Source organism: Microtus oregoni, unplaced genomic scaffold (genome assembly GCF_018167655.1).
Source record: "Microtus oregoni isolate MIOR12 unplaced genomic scaffold, Mior012 000060F_011, whole genome shotgun sequence".
Lineage (NCBI taxonomy): Eukaryota > Metazoa > Chordata > Mammalia > Rodentia > Cricetidae > Microtus > Microtus oregoni.
Window position 1 is genome coordinate 95,001 of NW_024543846.1, and position 14,246 is coordinate 109,246.

Consider the following 14,246-nt stretch of genomic DNA (forward strand, 5'->3'; position numbering starts at 1 on the left):
TCTCACCGCCAGGCACCCAACCCGGTGCGGTGGCGGTTCCCCACACGAGACGCGCCTTCCCGGAGGACGACGACGACGGGGCCGGAAGAGTCCCCAGACGCACCTCGGCCAGCGGACCCACCGCCACGCCGCAGACGACGGACGTCCGCTAAGCCTCCTTCCCTCGCGAGGCTCCCGAAACGCGCAGAGCCTGCCTGCCTCTCGCACCCTCTCGCACGGACCCACCGCCGAGACAGACGCGCCCGCCACCGCCGAAGGAAGGCCCTCCGGCGGCGACGGGCCCCGACGCGTCCGGCGACGCGCCGGGAGACGACCGACCGCCGTTCTCTCCAAAGGCCGCACCCGAGAGAGAGGTCACGACCCCGCAAAGCCAGAACCGGATCCCCGACCCCGAGGAGGGACGGGTCAACCGCTGCTCCCCAACCGTGGGAACGCTGCCGGGGAGGGGGAGCGAGGCGACCTCCACACGGCACACAACACGAGCGACGCACGCACGCGACGCGCGCGGCGAGGCCGCGGTCCGCGGGAACGGCAAAGACGGGGAAGCGCGGGAAGGACCGCTCGCGGCGGGCACGGACGGTGGACGGGTGGGGCCCGGGAGCCCACCGCCACCCAGCCCCGCTCTTTCCGCTCGGTTCCACGCCCCGACCGAGGCGCGTACGCACCCTCGGGGGGAGCGGGGGAATCGGGGTCCCGCGGCACTCGGGCGTGCGCGCACGCGGCCCCCCTTCGTTCCCCACCACGGGTAACACATCTCAGGCTCCGACACGGCACGCCGGCTTCACGACACGCTCTCTTGCCCCGCGTGGTTCCTCCCCGGACTCGGAGCGAGGAGGCGCGGGCCGCAGCGGGCGACACAAACGCTCGGGTCTTCCCCCCCCAAAGACGGGACACGGCGAGGGGCACCCGGCCAAAGCTACGCGCATCGGGCGTTCAGGGCGTGCCGGGGCGACCCCAAGCACGCCCTCTCTTCCCATCGGATCGCTAGAGAAGGCACTTTTTCTCACTGAGGGCGGGCGGGACGGACCCGGCCCGACGAGCCTCCGGCCGCGGCAGCGCAAGAGCAGGGGAAGCGACACACGCACACCGCTCGATGATCTCGAGCGCGGCGAGGCGGGGGGGTCTGCGGTATCGGTAAGGCTTCCTTTCCGGGGCGCACTCTTGAGCGTTCGCGGACAGGGGGGACCGGACCGAGAAAAAGCATACTACACAAGAGGTCCCCCGAGAGCCAGGCCTGCCTCTCCGGCAACACCCACCGGGTCTGCACCAGGCGGGGAGGCATTCTTATAGTCAGTCCATCAGACAGACCACCTTTAACGGTGAGAAGAAAATGAAAAAGGCCGGCCGCGACCGCTCAACACCACCCAACGGCTCACCGCCTACGGGAGAAGGCAGCGCGTGGTGGGCCGCTCGCCCGATCTCACGAGATAGCCGTGAGAGAGCCATCTTACCGCTCGCCTCGACCCCCTTACTTGATCCTCGGGACCACACACCTCGCAGAGGAACACCGCTAAAGGCCGTACACCACGCGCAGGAGGCATACACGTCAGAGAACCGGGAAACGCCGCCGCCGCTCAGAACCGGGCACCTCTGAAGATCGGCCTGGAACGCTCCAGGAGCACCACAAGGATCACAAAGCAAGGCGCGTGCACACGAACCCGGTCGGGAGGGGCACGTAACACGGCACATCAGCCGACCCTCCCCCGGCTCGGAGGGAGGAGGGCCAAACAGACCCACACACGGTGGGCATAGCGAAACGCGCGACGGGGAACAAAGCCCCCGGCGCGCCTCACAGGAACCCCCACGAACCACAGCGAGGAGTGCGGGGGGGCTTTCACAGGGCTCAGGCCGGATAACCGCACCCCTGCCTTCCACACACCACCGGTAAAGGTGGGGAGGAGAGACGAGGGGCCCGCTGGCAGAACGAGAAGAGCGGCCGCCATTCGCCATGAATGTCCGTCCCTCGCCTGGCGCGGCTTAGGCCTCCGGCCCGAATGAACACAGGGCGAGCACACCACATCGATCAACAAAGCGGAACCGGGAAGAATCGAGCGAGAGATCACCACAGACCCAACACATGCCGCCAAAAAAAAACAAAAAAAAAAAAAAAGAAAACCCTTCACACACCTCCACACCAAAAAAACAGCGGCGGGGGGGTCAACCAGGGAATCCAAGAAAAGGTGTGCACTCGGGAGGCACATAAGGCAGCAGAAGGGCCGGGCCACCCTCAACCCAAAAGGACTCATGGAGACTCGGGAGCTCCACAAGCTGGGAAGGGGGTGAGAAAAAACAGTGCGCTCGGGAGGCACACGGGAGCAGAGGACCATGGAGGAGACTCGGGAGCTCCACAACCTGGTCCCCGCCCTCCCAAAAAAAAAAAAGAAAAAAAAAAAAAGCACCGGGACGGTAAGGGAGAAAGAAGCATCGAGAGACGGGTCCCACCATCCAAGCAGAACGGGTGACAAGCCACGAAGCGGGGATGCCTGACACGCTTCACCACGGGCAAAAGCAAGGCAAGGAAGCCGGTCATCTCAAAAAGCTGCACAGGAAAAGCACACACGGGCCCAGCCCCAAAAGGCAGCGAGACGCGGGCTGGGCTAGACGGGAAAAGTAACACCCAGTGAGGCTCAGAAGAGAGACCGCCACCTAGCGTCCTTTAATGTCACCCAATTAAAGGACAGCGTGTCAGCACCTATCTGCAGGTACAATAAGGACAGATAGCAACCATTAGAAGAATGACAACAGGTACGGGGAGTCATTCACAGACCACACAGAACTCCTGAAAGTGAGGCTGGGTGAAATGTCCCAAAAATGTCCCCATAAACAAGAGAACCGACCCTCAAAGGAACAACTGGTCGACCTCATAACCATGAAAGGACCGAGAGAGCGAGGTGGACATGTCAGAAAGCCGGGCGCCCAGCCTCCTCCCGGCCGAGGACCCTGCGACCAGCCGCTAGGAATGGAGAAGGGCAAGAAGAAAAAACTTGGAAAAAAAAAAATCTCGAGTCCAAGAAACCGGGGACCAGTGAACAGGGGAGCCGGGACCACCACCCTCCTCTCGGCCTCGACAACACGAGGCCCGCCGCTGGGCTCTCGCAAGACCGAGGGCAGGAGAAAGGGGCGGGGTAGAGCTCCGAGACCCCAACGAGTCCGGACCAGGGAGGCGAGGAAGCCGGCACCACGGCCTCCTCTCGGTCTCAGGATGGCAAAGCCCGCCACTGAGGACCGAGGGTTCCTGATAAGAGGAAGAAAATGAATAAAAAGCTCCGAGAGTCCGGAACAGGGAGGCGAGAAAGCCGGGACCACCGCCTCCTCTCGGCCTCAAGATGAGGAAGTCCGGCACTGAGGACCGATGGTTCTCGCAAGAGGAAAAAAAAAAATGTCCGAGACCCCAGCGGGGAAGCCGGGATCAACCATCGCCTCCTCTCGGCCTCGGGTCGCCGGGTCCCAGGGCTCTTAGAAGAGAGAAAAGGCAAGGGAAAAGCAACTTTTAAAGCCGGGGTATTTCACCGATCCTGGGCCCGGGAGGACCCGACACCTAGCGGGGGTACGCGAACGACTGAAGCCTTCTGGTCGACCCGCTCGAGTCTCCCAGCACCCTCTCCAGCTGGTCCCGTCACTCGGTTCCATCCCCAACGCATGCACGCATGCACCCATGGGTGACTTCCGGCACAACCTCCTACACAGAGACCGTTCCCAAGCACGACACCGACTCCGGGACACACCCGCCTGCCAGGCCGGGACTCTCGTCACTCTTTCCGCCTCACAAAAGCCGTTTCGCCCCGTCCTCGTCACCGACCGAGGACCAGGAGAAAAAGGCCACCGCTAGGGGGCGCCCGACAACCGACCGCCATAGATCGCTCGCTCGCTCGCTCGCTCGCTCGCTCGCTCGGCCGCGGCGGCGGCGGCGGCGTCTTCACCTTCTCTGGCGTGACAGCGTCCTCCCACGCTCACGCCCGGAGGTGGCACGGGCCCACAGCAGGACAGGGAACTCCCCTGTCGGTTCCCCCACCCCACCCCCGAACACGGTGAACGTGGGCCGGGCTGGACATTCGGGGCTACGAAAACGAAAGTACGACCGAGACCACAGGCAGCTAGGAAAACAGGGGCGAATCGATCGTTCGCTCGCTTGCTCACGGGAAACAAAGAGTGTGTCTGACAGGCCAGGGGCTTCTGCAACCATTAGGGCATGGTGAGAAGGAGGGACCGAGGGGGACCGAGGGGGACCGAGGGGGACCGAGGGAGGCGGCAACGGCAGTTCCCTGCCATCTAAGTCTCCTTTCACCATGGCCACTGCTTGCTTGCTTGCTTGCTTGCTTGCTTGCTTGCTTGCTTGCGGTTCTTTTTCTTCACCCCACTCCCCACACCCTCAGCCCACACTTCTCAGACTAAATACCGAGTCGGAGAAAATTAAAACAGCCGTGGAATAGTTTTTTTTAAAAAAATAATAATCATAATAATAATAATGAAATAAAAATAGTTTTGAAAAAAATCCCACTCGAATTTCATTTCCGGGAATAATATCGTCATAGTGATGTGTCATTTAGGACAGAAAAAATAAACAGGTCACTTTAGTCATTTCTTGGAGAGGGTCTGTTTCCCCACCACGATGGTTCTCACTTGCTGAGTTGCTGAAGATGATCTCCTGATCCTCGTGTTTTCAGTTTCTGAGTGCTGCTGACATGACAGACATGGGCCCTCACACTCGAGTTTATGAGACACTACTGAGAGCGTGGAGCCCATAGGACAAGGCTCTGGCTTTCCCTTCCCCTCCCACATAAGCCAGATAGATAAATAAATAAATGCCCAGCAGCAGAAGCATGAAAGCAGCTTCTCAGACCCTTTAGAGCTCCTGAGTACTGGGGTTACAGTCATGGCAGAGGATATGACTAGGCCAGGGCTCCCTTCACAACCACCATCCAGGCCTGCCTGCCTGCCTGCCTGCCTGCCTGCCTGCCTGCCTGCCTGCCTGCCTGCCTTCCTTCCTTTTTTAAATGCCAGTTTACTAAAATTTTAGTTATTTTTAATTGCGTTGGGAGGCTAGAAATTTTTGGGTTTTCGGGAGAGGGCAGACATATGAAAGAAAGGAAGGAAGGAAGGAAGAAGGATCAGAGCAGTGAATATACAGGTACACAGTCCTTACACCAATGTTGACTGCAGATAGAAAAATAAAAGGAAGAAAAAAAAAATAGAACGTCACCAAAAGGACAGCCTGGTCTATAAAAATGAGTTCCAGGACAGCCAGGGCTATTCCATGAAATTGGCTGAGTTCGAATCAGCAATTTCCCAACTCCAACAAGAATGTTTACTACAGGAAAGGCAACAGATGTACACATCAAGGAAGGCCAGTGGAGCTGTAGGCACACCCTTCACACCCTTTGAAACTTCTCTGTCCCAAGGTCACAGAGTTAGGAAAGGAAAATAACAACACGTCACTGAAGTCATTCCTAGGCTAGGCCTTCCTTCACAACCATTTGAAAGGATCAGAGCACTGAATATACACACGCACGGTAATTACACCAACGTGGACTGGAAAGACACCTAAACTAACAGAGACACACACACACACAATCCATAGCATTTGCTGCCTAGCAGATAAAATGAATGCCAGTGTCAGTAGGCACACCCTTCACACCCCTTGAAACTTCTCTGTTGCAAGGTCACAGAGTTAGGAAAGGATCTTGATCTTGAACTTTCCTTAATAGTGAGTCTGTGTGTGTATATCACACTCAAGCCAAGTACCCCTCAGAGCTCATGGAAGACAAAACAGAGCTCTAGAACGGGGGGGGGGGGGGGGGGGGGGGGGGGGGAGGTTCACTCAAGAAAATGAAAGCAAAACCCTACACAAACCCTGGCACACAGTAAAATCAGTCCTATGAGGAAATTTGTAGCTCTAATTGCCTACTTTTTAAAAAGACTTCTAACCGGGTAATGGTGGTACACGCCTTTAATTCCAGCACTCGGTCTGGTCTCCAAGAGCTAGTTCCAGGACTGACTCAATTAGAGAGAACTAGAGAGAAACCCTGTCACAAAACAAACAAAGGAATAAAGTATTACATAAATACTTTATGGAAGAATAGATGGACAGATAGACAGACAGACAGACAGACAGACAGACAGACAGACCCACACCCCATCTTCTGCCTTCTGAAGGTACCAGGCTCTCTCACAGGGGTCAGGCAGAAACGTAGGCAGTGTATGTGTGTGATATCAAGCAAGCCTATATGTGATATATAGGGTATGATAGGATAATGTCAGTATTAAATTGGGGTAGGTCTCAGGAGCACAAGAACCCAAATCTGTGCTGTACTCCCTGTCACCAGAAGAGGGCACTAGATCCCCACCATGTGGTTTCTGGACATTCCAGAAATTCCATCTCTCCAGTTCTCATCCTTTCATTGTTCCTCCTGCATGCCTACACCTAGTGAAAGAGTGGGCACCTTTCCTCCCTGCTTGTGTGTATCTGTGTCTGTCACAGCCTGGATAGCCAGAGTGCCCGCCACCTCTGCCTGAGATAGATGTGACCGGCAGCCCTGGGGCTGGGGGAAAGGGAGAGAGTGGGTCCCCTGGAGAGCCTTGGGCAGAGGCTCTGTGGATTCCCTGGAGGAGGCCTGACCTCCTCTGAGGAGCCCATGGGGGAGGGGGAAAGGGAAGGTCAACCATTACAGCCCTGCCTGGCTTTTGCTTTGCTTTGCTTTGTTTCTGTTTTGTTTTGTTTCCAGGTACAGCTGTGACCAGGTCTGAATCCAGGACAGACTCCAAAGCTAGAGAGAAATCCTGTCTCAGAAAACAAAAAAATAAACGAATGGATAGATAGCTACATAGCCAGACAGAGAGATGATAAAAACACCTCCAAGATCAGGGAGACCAAGGCAGGCAGATCACTGTGAGTTTAAGGCTCCCTTGTTCTGCAGATTGAGATTCAGGACAGGCAAAGCGACACAGAGAAACCCTGTTTTCAAAAAAAAAAAAAAAAAAAAAAAAAAAAGGTGGGGGCTGGAGAGACATGACTCTGTGGCTAAGAGTGCTGACTGCTCTTCCAGAGGACCCAGGTTCAATTCCTACCACCCACATGGCAGTCAACTCCAAGATCTGACACCCTCAGATAGACATACATGCAGGCAAAACACCAATGCCGATAAAATAAATTATTAGGAAAATAAATATATAAAAGAGGTGTTTAGTGCATGCCTTTAATCTCAGCACCAGGAGGAAGAGGCAGATGACTCTCTGTGAGTCTGAGGCCAGTCTTGTCTACAAAGTGAGTCCCAGGGCATACAAGGGTACACAAGGAAACCTTATGTTGAACAACCACAAATAAACAAACAAATAAAGAGATAATAACAATAAAAATATTTGAGAGTTCAAATAATTGACTTCATCCACAATAAAAGAATATAAAAATAAAAATATCAAATGCACTTGAACACATCGGCACAGGAGACCGCTTCCTAAATAGAACCCCAGTAGCACAGACACTGAGAGAAACAATTAATAAGTGAGAGAGACCTCCTGAAACTGAAAAGCTTCTGTAAAGCAAAGAACATGGCCAACAAGACAAAATGACGGCCTTACAGAATGGGAAAAGATCTTCACTAACCCCACATCAGACAGAGGTCTGATCTCCAAAATACACAAAGGACTCGAGAAATTGGTCATCAAAAGAACAAATAATCCAATTAAAAAAAAATGGAGGGCTGGAGAGATGGCTCAGAGGTTAAGAGAACTGACTGCTGTTCTAGAGGTCCTGAGTTCAATTCCCAGCAACCACATGATGGCTCACACCCATCTATAATGAGATCTGGTGCCCAGAACACTATATATGTAAAATAAATAAATTAAAAAAAATGGAGTACAGACCTAAACAGAAAACTCTCAACAGAGGGATCGAAAGACACTTAAATGTTGGGGTGGGGGCGGGGGGGGGGGGTCATGCAAAGATGAGAACACCACCAAGTATAATAAACCAAAAACAAACTTAAAAATTAAAACACACTGCGAGTCACAGAAGCTTATCAGCTAGCTGAGACCACAGGCAGAGTTTGGGCTTCTGACACTGTGGCAAAAGGCTGGTTTCTGAAACCAATTTTTATAGTAGGGGCATCGCAGGGCGGTGGTGGCGCAAGCCTTTAATCCCAGCACTCGGGAGGCAGAGGCAGGCGGATCTCTATGAGTTCGAGACCAGCCTGGTCTACAAGAGCTAGTTCCAGGACAGGCTCCAAAACCACAGAGAAACCCTGTCTCGAAAAACCTAAATAAATAAATATAGTAGGGGCATCAAGCATTAGCTCTGAACAAAGGAATTTTATAAGCTTGCCCTGACCAGTCAACATCAGACCCTAAGGAGGGGAGTGAGTTTTAACTAGGCAACTATCATGAAATATGTTTCAAAGTAGATTTCTTCAACAAATGCATGACAGTCCTGTATGAGACCGTGCTGTAGCATGGTTTTATTTCAGTGTGTGTGTGTGTGTGTGTGTGTGTGTGTGTGTGTGTGTGTGTTTCTCTGACTCTCTTGTACATTGAGTTTAACTTCAGATTTTATTTGTTTTTCTCAGTGTGCTCATGTCTGTCCGTGTGTGTGTGTGTGTGTGTGTGTGTGTGTGTGTGTGTGTTCTCTGACTCTCTTATACATTGAGTTTAACTTCAGATTTTATTTGTTTTTCTCAGTGTGCTCATGTCTGTCCGTGTGTGTGTGTGTGTGTGTGTGTGTGTGTGTGTGTGTATTTACGTACGTATGTGTGGGGGGGGGGATCACAATTCAAAACATTGTAGCGAAGGCCCTTTTTAGACAAGCCTCCAGGACTGCCTTCCTTTGTTTTTTTTGTTTCTTCATTTTCATTCTTTCTATCTGTCTTTCTTTAGTTCAATTTTAATTTTTTTGTTTTGTTTTGTTTTGTTTTTCGAGACAGGGTTTCCCTGCATAACAGTCCTACCTAGCTTTTCTGGAACTAGCTCTTGTAGACCAGGCTGGCCTTGAACTCCCAGAGATTCACCTGCATCTGCCTCCTGTGCGCTGGGAATAAAGGCATGTGCCACCACTGCCCACCCATTTTCAAGTTTTATTTAAATCTCTCAGTGTGCCTTTTGTATGTGTGGGAGACAGGGAAGGTATCACATTTCCAAACATTTTCATAACTGCACTTAGCACTGTTTTAGCACTTTTACATTTAATTTTGCTTTTATTTAAGAGTGTTTCCAGTTGTGTAGGACTTAGTTTAATTTCAATTTCTTAAAGAATTTTTTATGATTTATTTAACTTTAGATGTGCAATGGTGTCAGGGTATCAGATCATCCAGGAACTGGATTTACAATCACGTATGAGCTGCCATACGGGTGCTGGAAATGGAAACCTCTTCCTCAGAGCCACTGAGCCATCTCTTCAGGCCCTTAATTTTTTTTTTAAAAATAAATATATGTTTCTCTGGGTGTGTGTGTGTGTGTGTGTGTGTGTGTGTGTGTGTGTGTGTGTTTATGGGGTGGCTTTTTTTTAATTTTTACTTATGATTTTATTTTTTTAATTTATTTATTTATTATGTATACAGTGTTCTGTCTGTTTGTATGCCTGCTGGACATGAAGAGGGCACCAGACCTCATTACAGATGGTTGTGAGCCACCATGTCGTTGCTGGGAATTGAACTCAGGACCTCTGGAAGAGCAGGCAATGCTCTTAACCTCTGAGCCATCTCTCCAGCCCATGGGGTGGCTTTTGAACTAACCAAGATGACTGGTTCCATATCTGGCAGAGAGGCAGGTGGATCTCTGGGAGTTTGAGGCCAGCTCTTTGTTGACAAGAGCTAGTTCCAAAGACAGGCTCCAAAGCAACAGAGAAATCCTGCCTTGGAAATCAAAACAAGAACACAAACCAAAAAAAAAAAATAATAATAATAATAAAACATAAATTAAATGAGAGAGAGAGAGAGAGAGAGAGAGAGAGAGAGAGAGAGAGAGAAGAAATGTTGATTTGTCGATTTACAGACAAGAAATAAGAAAAAACAAAACCATAATACAAAACCATAATGTTACCAAGATGACAGCCTGGTTTATATAATGAGTTAAAGGTATTATACAGAGAAACCCTGCACCAAAAAAATAATAATAATAAAAGAAGAAAACAGAAAAAAAAAACAAAGGAAGAAAAAAAACAAGGAAAAAGGATGGAAGGAAGGAAGGAAGGAAGGAAGGAAGGAAGGAAGAAAAAACAGGTGTTTTCCTTTTTTTTTCTTTGTTTATCTCAGGTTATTTTATTTTAATTTTTTTTTAATTGCAGCAGCAGCAGTATATTTTGGGCAGCTGCCTAGCTGGGTAATGGTGGCAGCACATTTCTTTATTCTCAGCCCTCAGAAATCAGGAGAGGCAGAGGCAGGCAGATCGCTGTGAGTTTGAGGCCACCTTGTTCTGCAGTGTGAGTTTCAGGACGGGCAAAAGGACAGACACAGAGAAACCCTGTCTTGGGGGAAAAAAGTGTGTTTAGTGCAGGCCTTTAATTCTGGCACTAGGAAGCAGAGGTAGAGGCAGGGGCAGCTAGATCTCTGTGAGTCTGAGGCCAGCCTTGTCTACAAAGTGAGTTCCAGGGCAAACACAGGGAACCTCTATGTAGAAAAAACCACAAATAAACTAATAATAATAATAATAATCTAAGAGCTCAATTAATTGACTTCACCCACAATTCAAAAATAAATAAAAAGAGTGTGTCTGACTGATCAGTGAAAGGACTATGTGGGCCAAGGGGCTGCCACAATTATGGCTTGGTGAGAGGGAGGAACTGAGAGAGGGAGGGAGGGAGGGAGGGAGGCCTGCTTTCTTGGGGTTCTTTTTTGGTAGTTGTGTTTGTACAACCCCACACCCCACTTCTCATACTAAATACCGAGTCTGAGAAAATTAAAACAGCCCTGGAAAAATTCCCACTTGGATATCTGTTCCTGCCCTGTAAAACAAGAACCACAACAAAAATATCCATATCTAAGCAGACGAATTAAGTTGTAGCCTCACCCTTTAAAGGTTTAGCAAGGAGTTCTAGCTGTTGGGAAGGGCTGGTGACCTTGAACTTTACTAGTCTCTTAAATCTGCCCTCTCACTTTTACCAGGTGCCCTCAGGGGACAGGAGTGGAGGCCAGGGCCCTTGCTACAGGAGATTTCCTAGATCACCTACAGGCGCTTAGGATTCCTTAAGACACACGATACAGGAGACACAGAGAAAAAAAAAATTTTTTTTTTTTTTTTTTTTTTTCTGAGACCAGGATTCTCTGTAGCTTTGGCACCTGTCCTGGAACTGTAGACGACCAGGCTGGCCTCAAACTCACAGAGATCTGCCTGCCTCTGTCTGCCACAGAGAAAATTACAACAGCCATGGAATAATATGAAAAATTCTGATTTATGCCAGGCGGTGGTGGCGCACGCCTTTAATCCCAGCACTTGGGAGGCAGAGGCAGGCAGATCTCTGTGAGTTCGAGACCAGCCTGGTCTACAAGAGCTAGTTCCAGGACAGTCTCCAAAACCACAGAGAAACCCTGTCTCAAAAAACCAAAATAAATAAATAAATAAATAAATAAATATAATAAAAATAAAATAAAATGTTAAAAAAAAATCTGACTTTGATATCATTTCCAGGAATACTGATGCAGTGAATTATTTGGAGCATTTTCACTTCAGACAGAAAAAAATAAAAATGTCATTTTATTGATTTCTTTTAGAGGGTCTCTTTCCCACCAGGATGGTTTGCACTTGCTGGGTTTTGAAGATGATCTCCTGATCCTTGTATTCCCAGTTCCCGAGTGCTGCCGGCAGGACAGACATGGGCTCACTATACATTCGAGTTTTTGATGCAGTACTGAGAACCTGGAGCCCAAAGGACAAGGCTTCAGCTTCCCCTGCCCCTCTGACATAAGCCAGATACATAAATGATTACCCAGATTTTATTTAAATCTCTCAGTGTGGCTTGTGTATGTGGGGGAGACAGGGAAGGTATCACATTTCAAAACATTTTCATAACTGCACTTAGCACTGCATTCTTTTCCGTTTATTTTACTTTTATTTGAGAGTGTTTCCAATTGTGTAGGACTTAGTTAAATTTCTTAAGGAATTTTTTATGATTTATTTAACTTTATTTTATGTGCAATGGTCTGAAGATGTCAGATCACCCAGAAACTACTGAATTTACAATCACTATGAGCTGCCATGCAGGTGCTGGGAATTGAACCCAATTTCTCTGGACGAGCCACGAAACTAGCTCTCCGGGCTCTTAATTTAAAAGTTTATTCATGTGTCTCTGGATGTGCCTGTGCCTGTGTTTGGTTTGTGTGTGTGTTGTGGGGGTGGGGGTGGGGGGTGGCTTTTGACCTCACCAGACAAAGGCATTCAAGAGCACTGGCTCCATATTTAGCAGAAATAGGATCTCTGGGAGTTTTAGGACAGCCTGGTCTACAAGAAAGGAGCTAGTTTTAAGAACAGTCTCCAAAGCAGCAGAGAAACCCTGTCTCATAAAGCAAAACACAAAACCAAATATACATAAATATATATATATATATATATATATATATATATATATATATATATATTTAGAGAGAGAGAGAGAGAGAGAGAGAGAGAGAGAGAGAGAGAGGACAGCTAGGGCTGTTACACAGAGAGACCATGCCTCAAGAATTAACTAATAAAAGAAGGGAAAAAAAAGCAAGAGAGCAAGAAAGCAAAAAATCAAGTAAGCAAGATGATAAAACACCTCCAAGATCAGGGAGACCAAAGCAGGCAGATCACTGTGAGTTTAAGGCTACTTTGTTCTGCACATTGAGATTCAGGTTAGGCAAAGTGACACAGAGAAACCCTGTTTTCAAAAAAAAATGTGTTTAGTGTACGCCTTTAATGCCAGCACTAGAAGGCAGAGGCAGGCGGATCTCTGTTAGTCTGAGGCCAGTCTTGTTTACAAAGTGAGTTCCAGGGCACACAAGGATACACAAGGAAACCCCGTGTTGCAAAACCACAAATAAACAAACAGATAATAACAATAAAAATATTTGAGAGTTCAAATAATTGACCTCATCCACAATAAAAAAATATAAAAATAAAAATATCAAAAGCTCTTGAATGGGGGCTGGAGAGATGGCTCAGCGGGTTAAGAGCATTGCCTGCTCTTCCAAAGGTCCTGAGTTCAATTCCCAGCAACCACATGGTGGCTCACAACCATCTGTAATGGGGTCTGGTGCTCTCTTCTGGCCTTCAGACATACACAGAGAAAGAATATTGTATACATAATAAATAAATATTTATTTAAAAAAATGCATTTGAACGCATCGGCACAGGAGACCGCTTCCTAAATCTAACTCCAGTACAGAATATCGTCACTAACCCCACATCAGACAGAGGTCTGATCTCCAAAATATACAAAGAACTCAAGACATTGGTCATTTCAAGAACAAATAATCCAATTCACAAAATGGAGGTACAGACCTAAACAGAGAACTCTCAACCGAGAAATCTAAAATGGCTGAAAGACACTTAAGGAAATGTTAGTCATCAGAGATAGGTAAATCAAAACAGCTCTGAGATTCCACTTTATACCTGTAAGGATGGCCAAGATCAAAAACACTGATGACAACTTATGCTGGAGAGGATGTGGGGAAAAGGAACACTGCTGCATTGCTGGTGGGAATGCAAGCTGGTACAGCCCCCTTTGGATGTCAGTGTGGCGATTTCTCAGAAAATTAGGAAACAACCTTCCTCAAGACCCAGCAATACCACTTTTAGGTATATATGTAAAGGATGCTCAATTGTGCCACAAGGACATGGGCTCAACTATGTTCATAGCAGCATTGTTTGTCATAGCCAGAACCTGGAAGTAGCCTAAATGCCCTCTGACTGAAGAATGGATGAGGAAAATGTGGTATACTTACACAATGGAGTACTTACTACACAGCAGAAAAGAATAATGACATCTTGAATTTTGCAGGCAAATGGATGAAGCTAGGAAACATCATTTTGAGGAAAGTAACCCAGACCCTAAAAGACAATTACCACATATACTCACTCATAAGTGATTTTTAAACATAAAGCTCACAAATCACAATCCCGGAGAACCTAGACAACAATGAGGACCCTAAGAGAGACATACATAGATCTAAAATACATGAGTAGTAGAAAAAGACAAGATCTCCTGAGAGCATGGGAACCTTGGGAGAGGGTTGAAGGGGAGACATGGAAGAGAGCAAAGAAAAATGTAGAGCTTAACAAAAATAAATATAAGAAACAAAGGC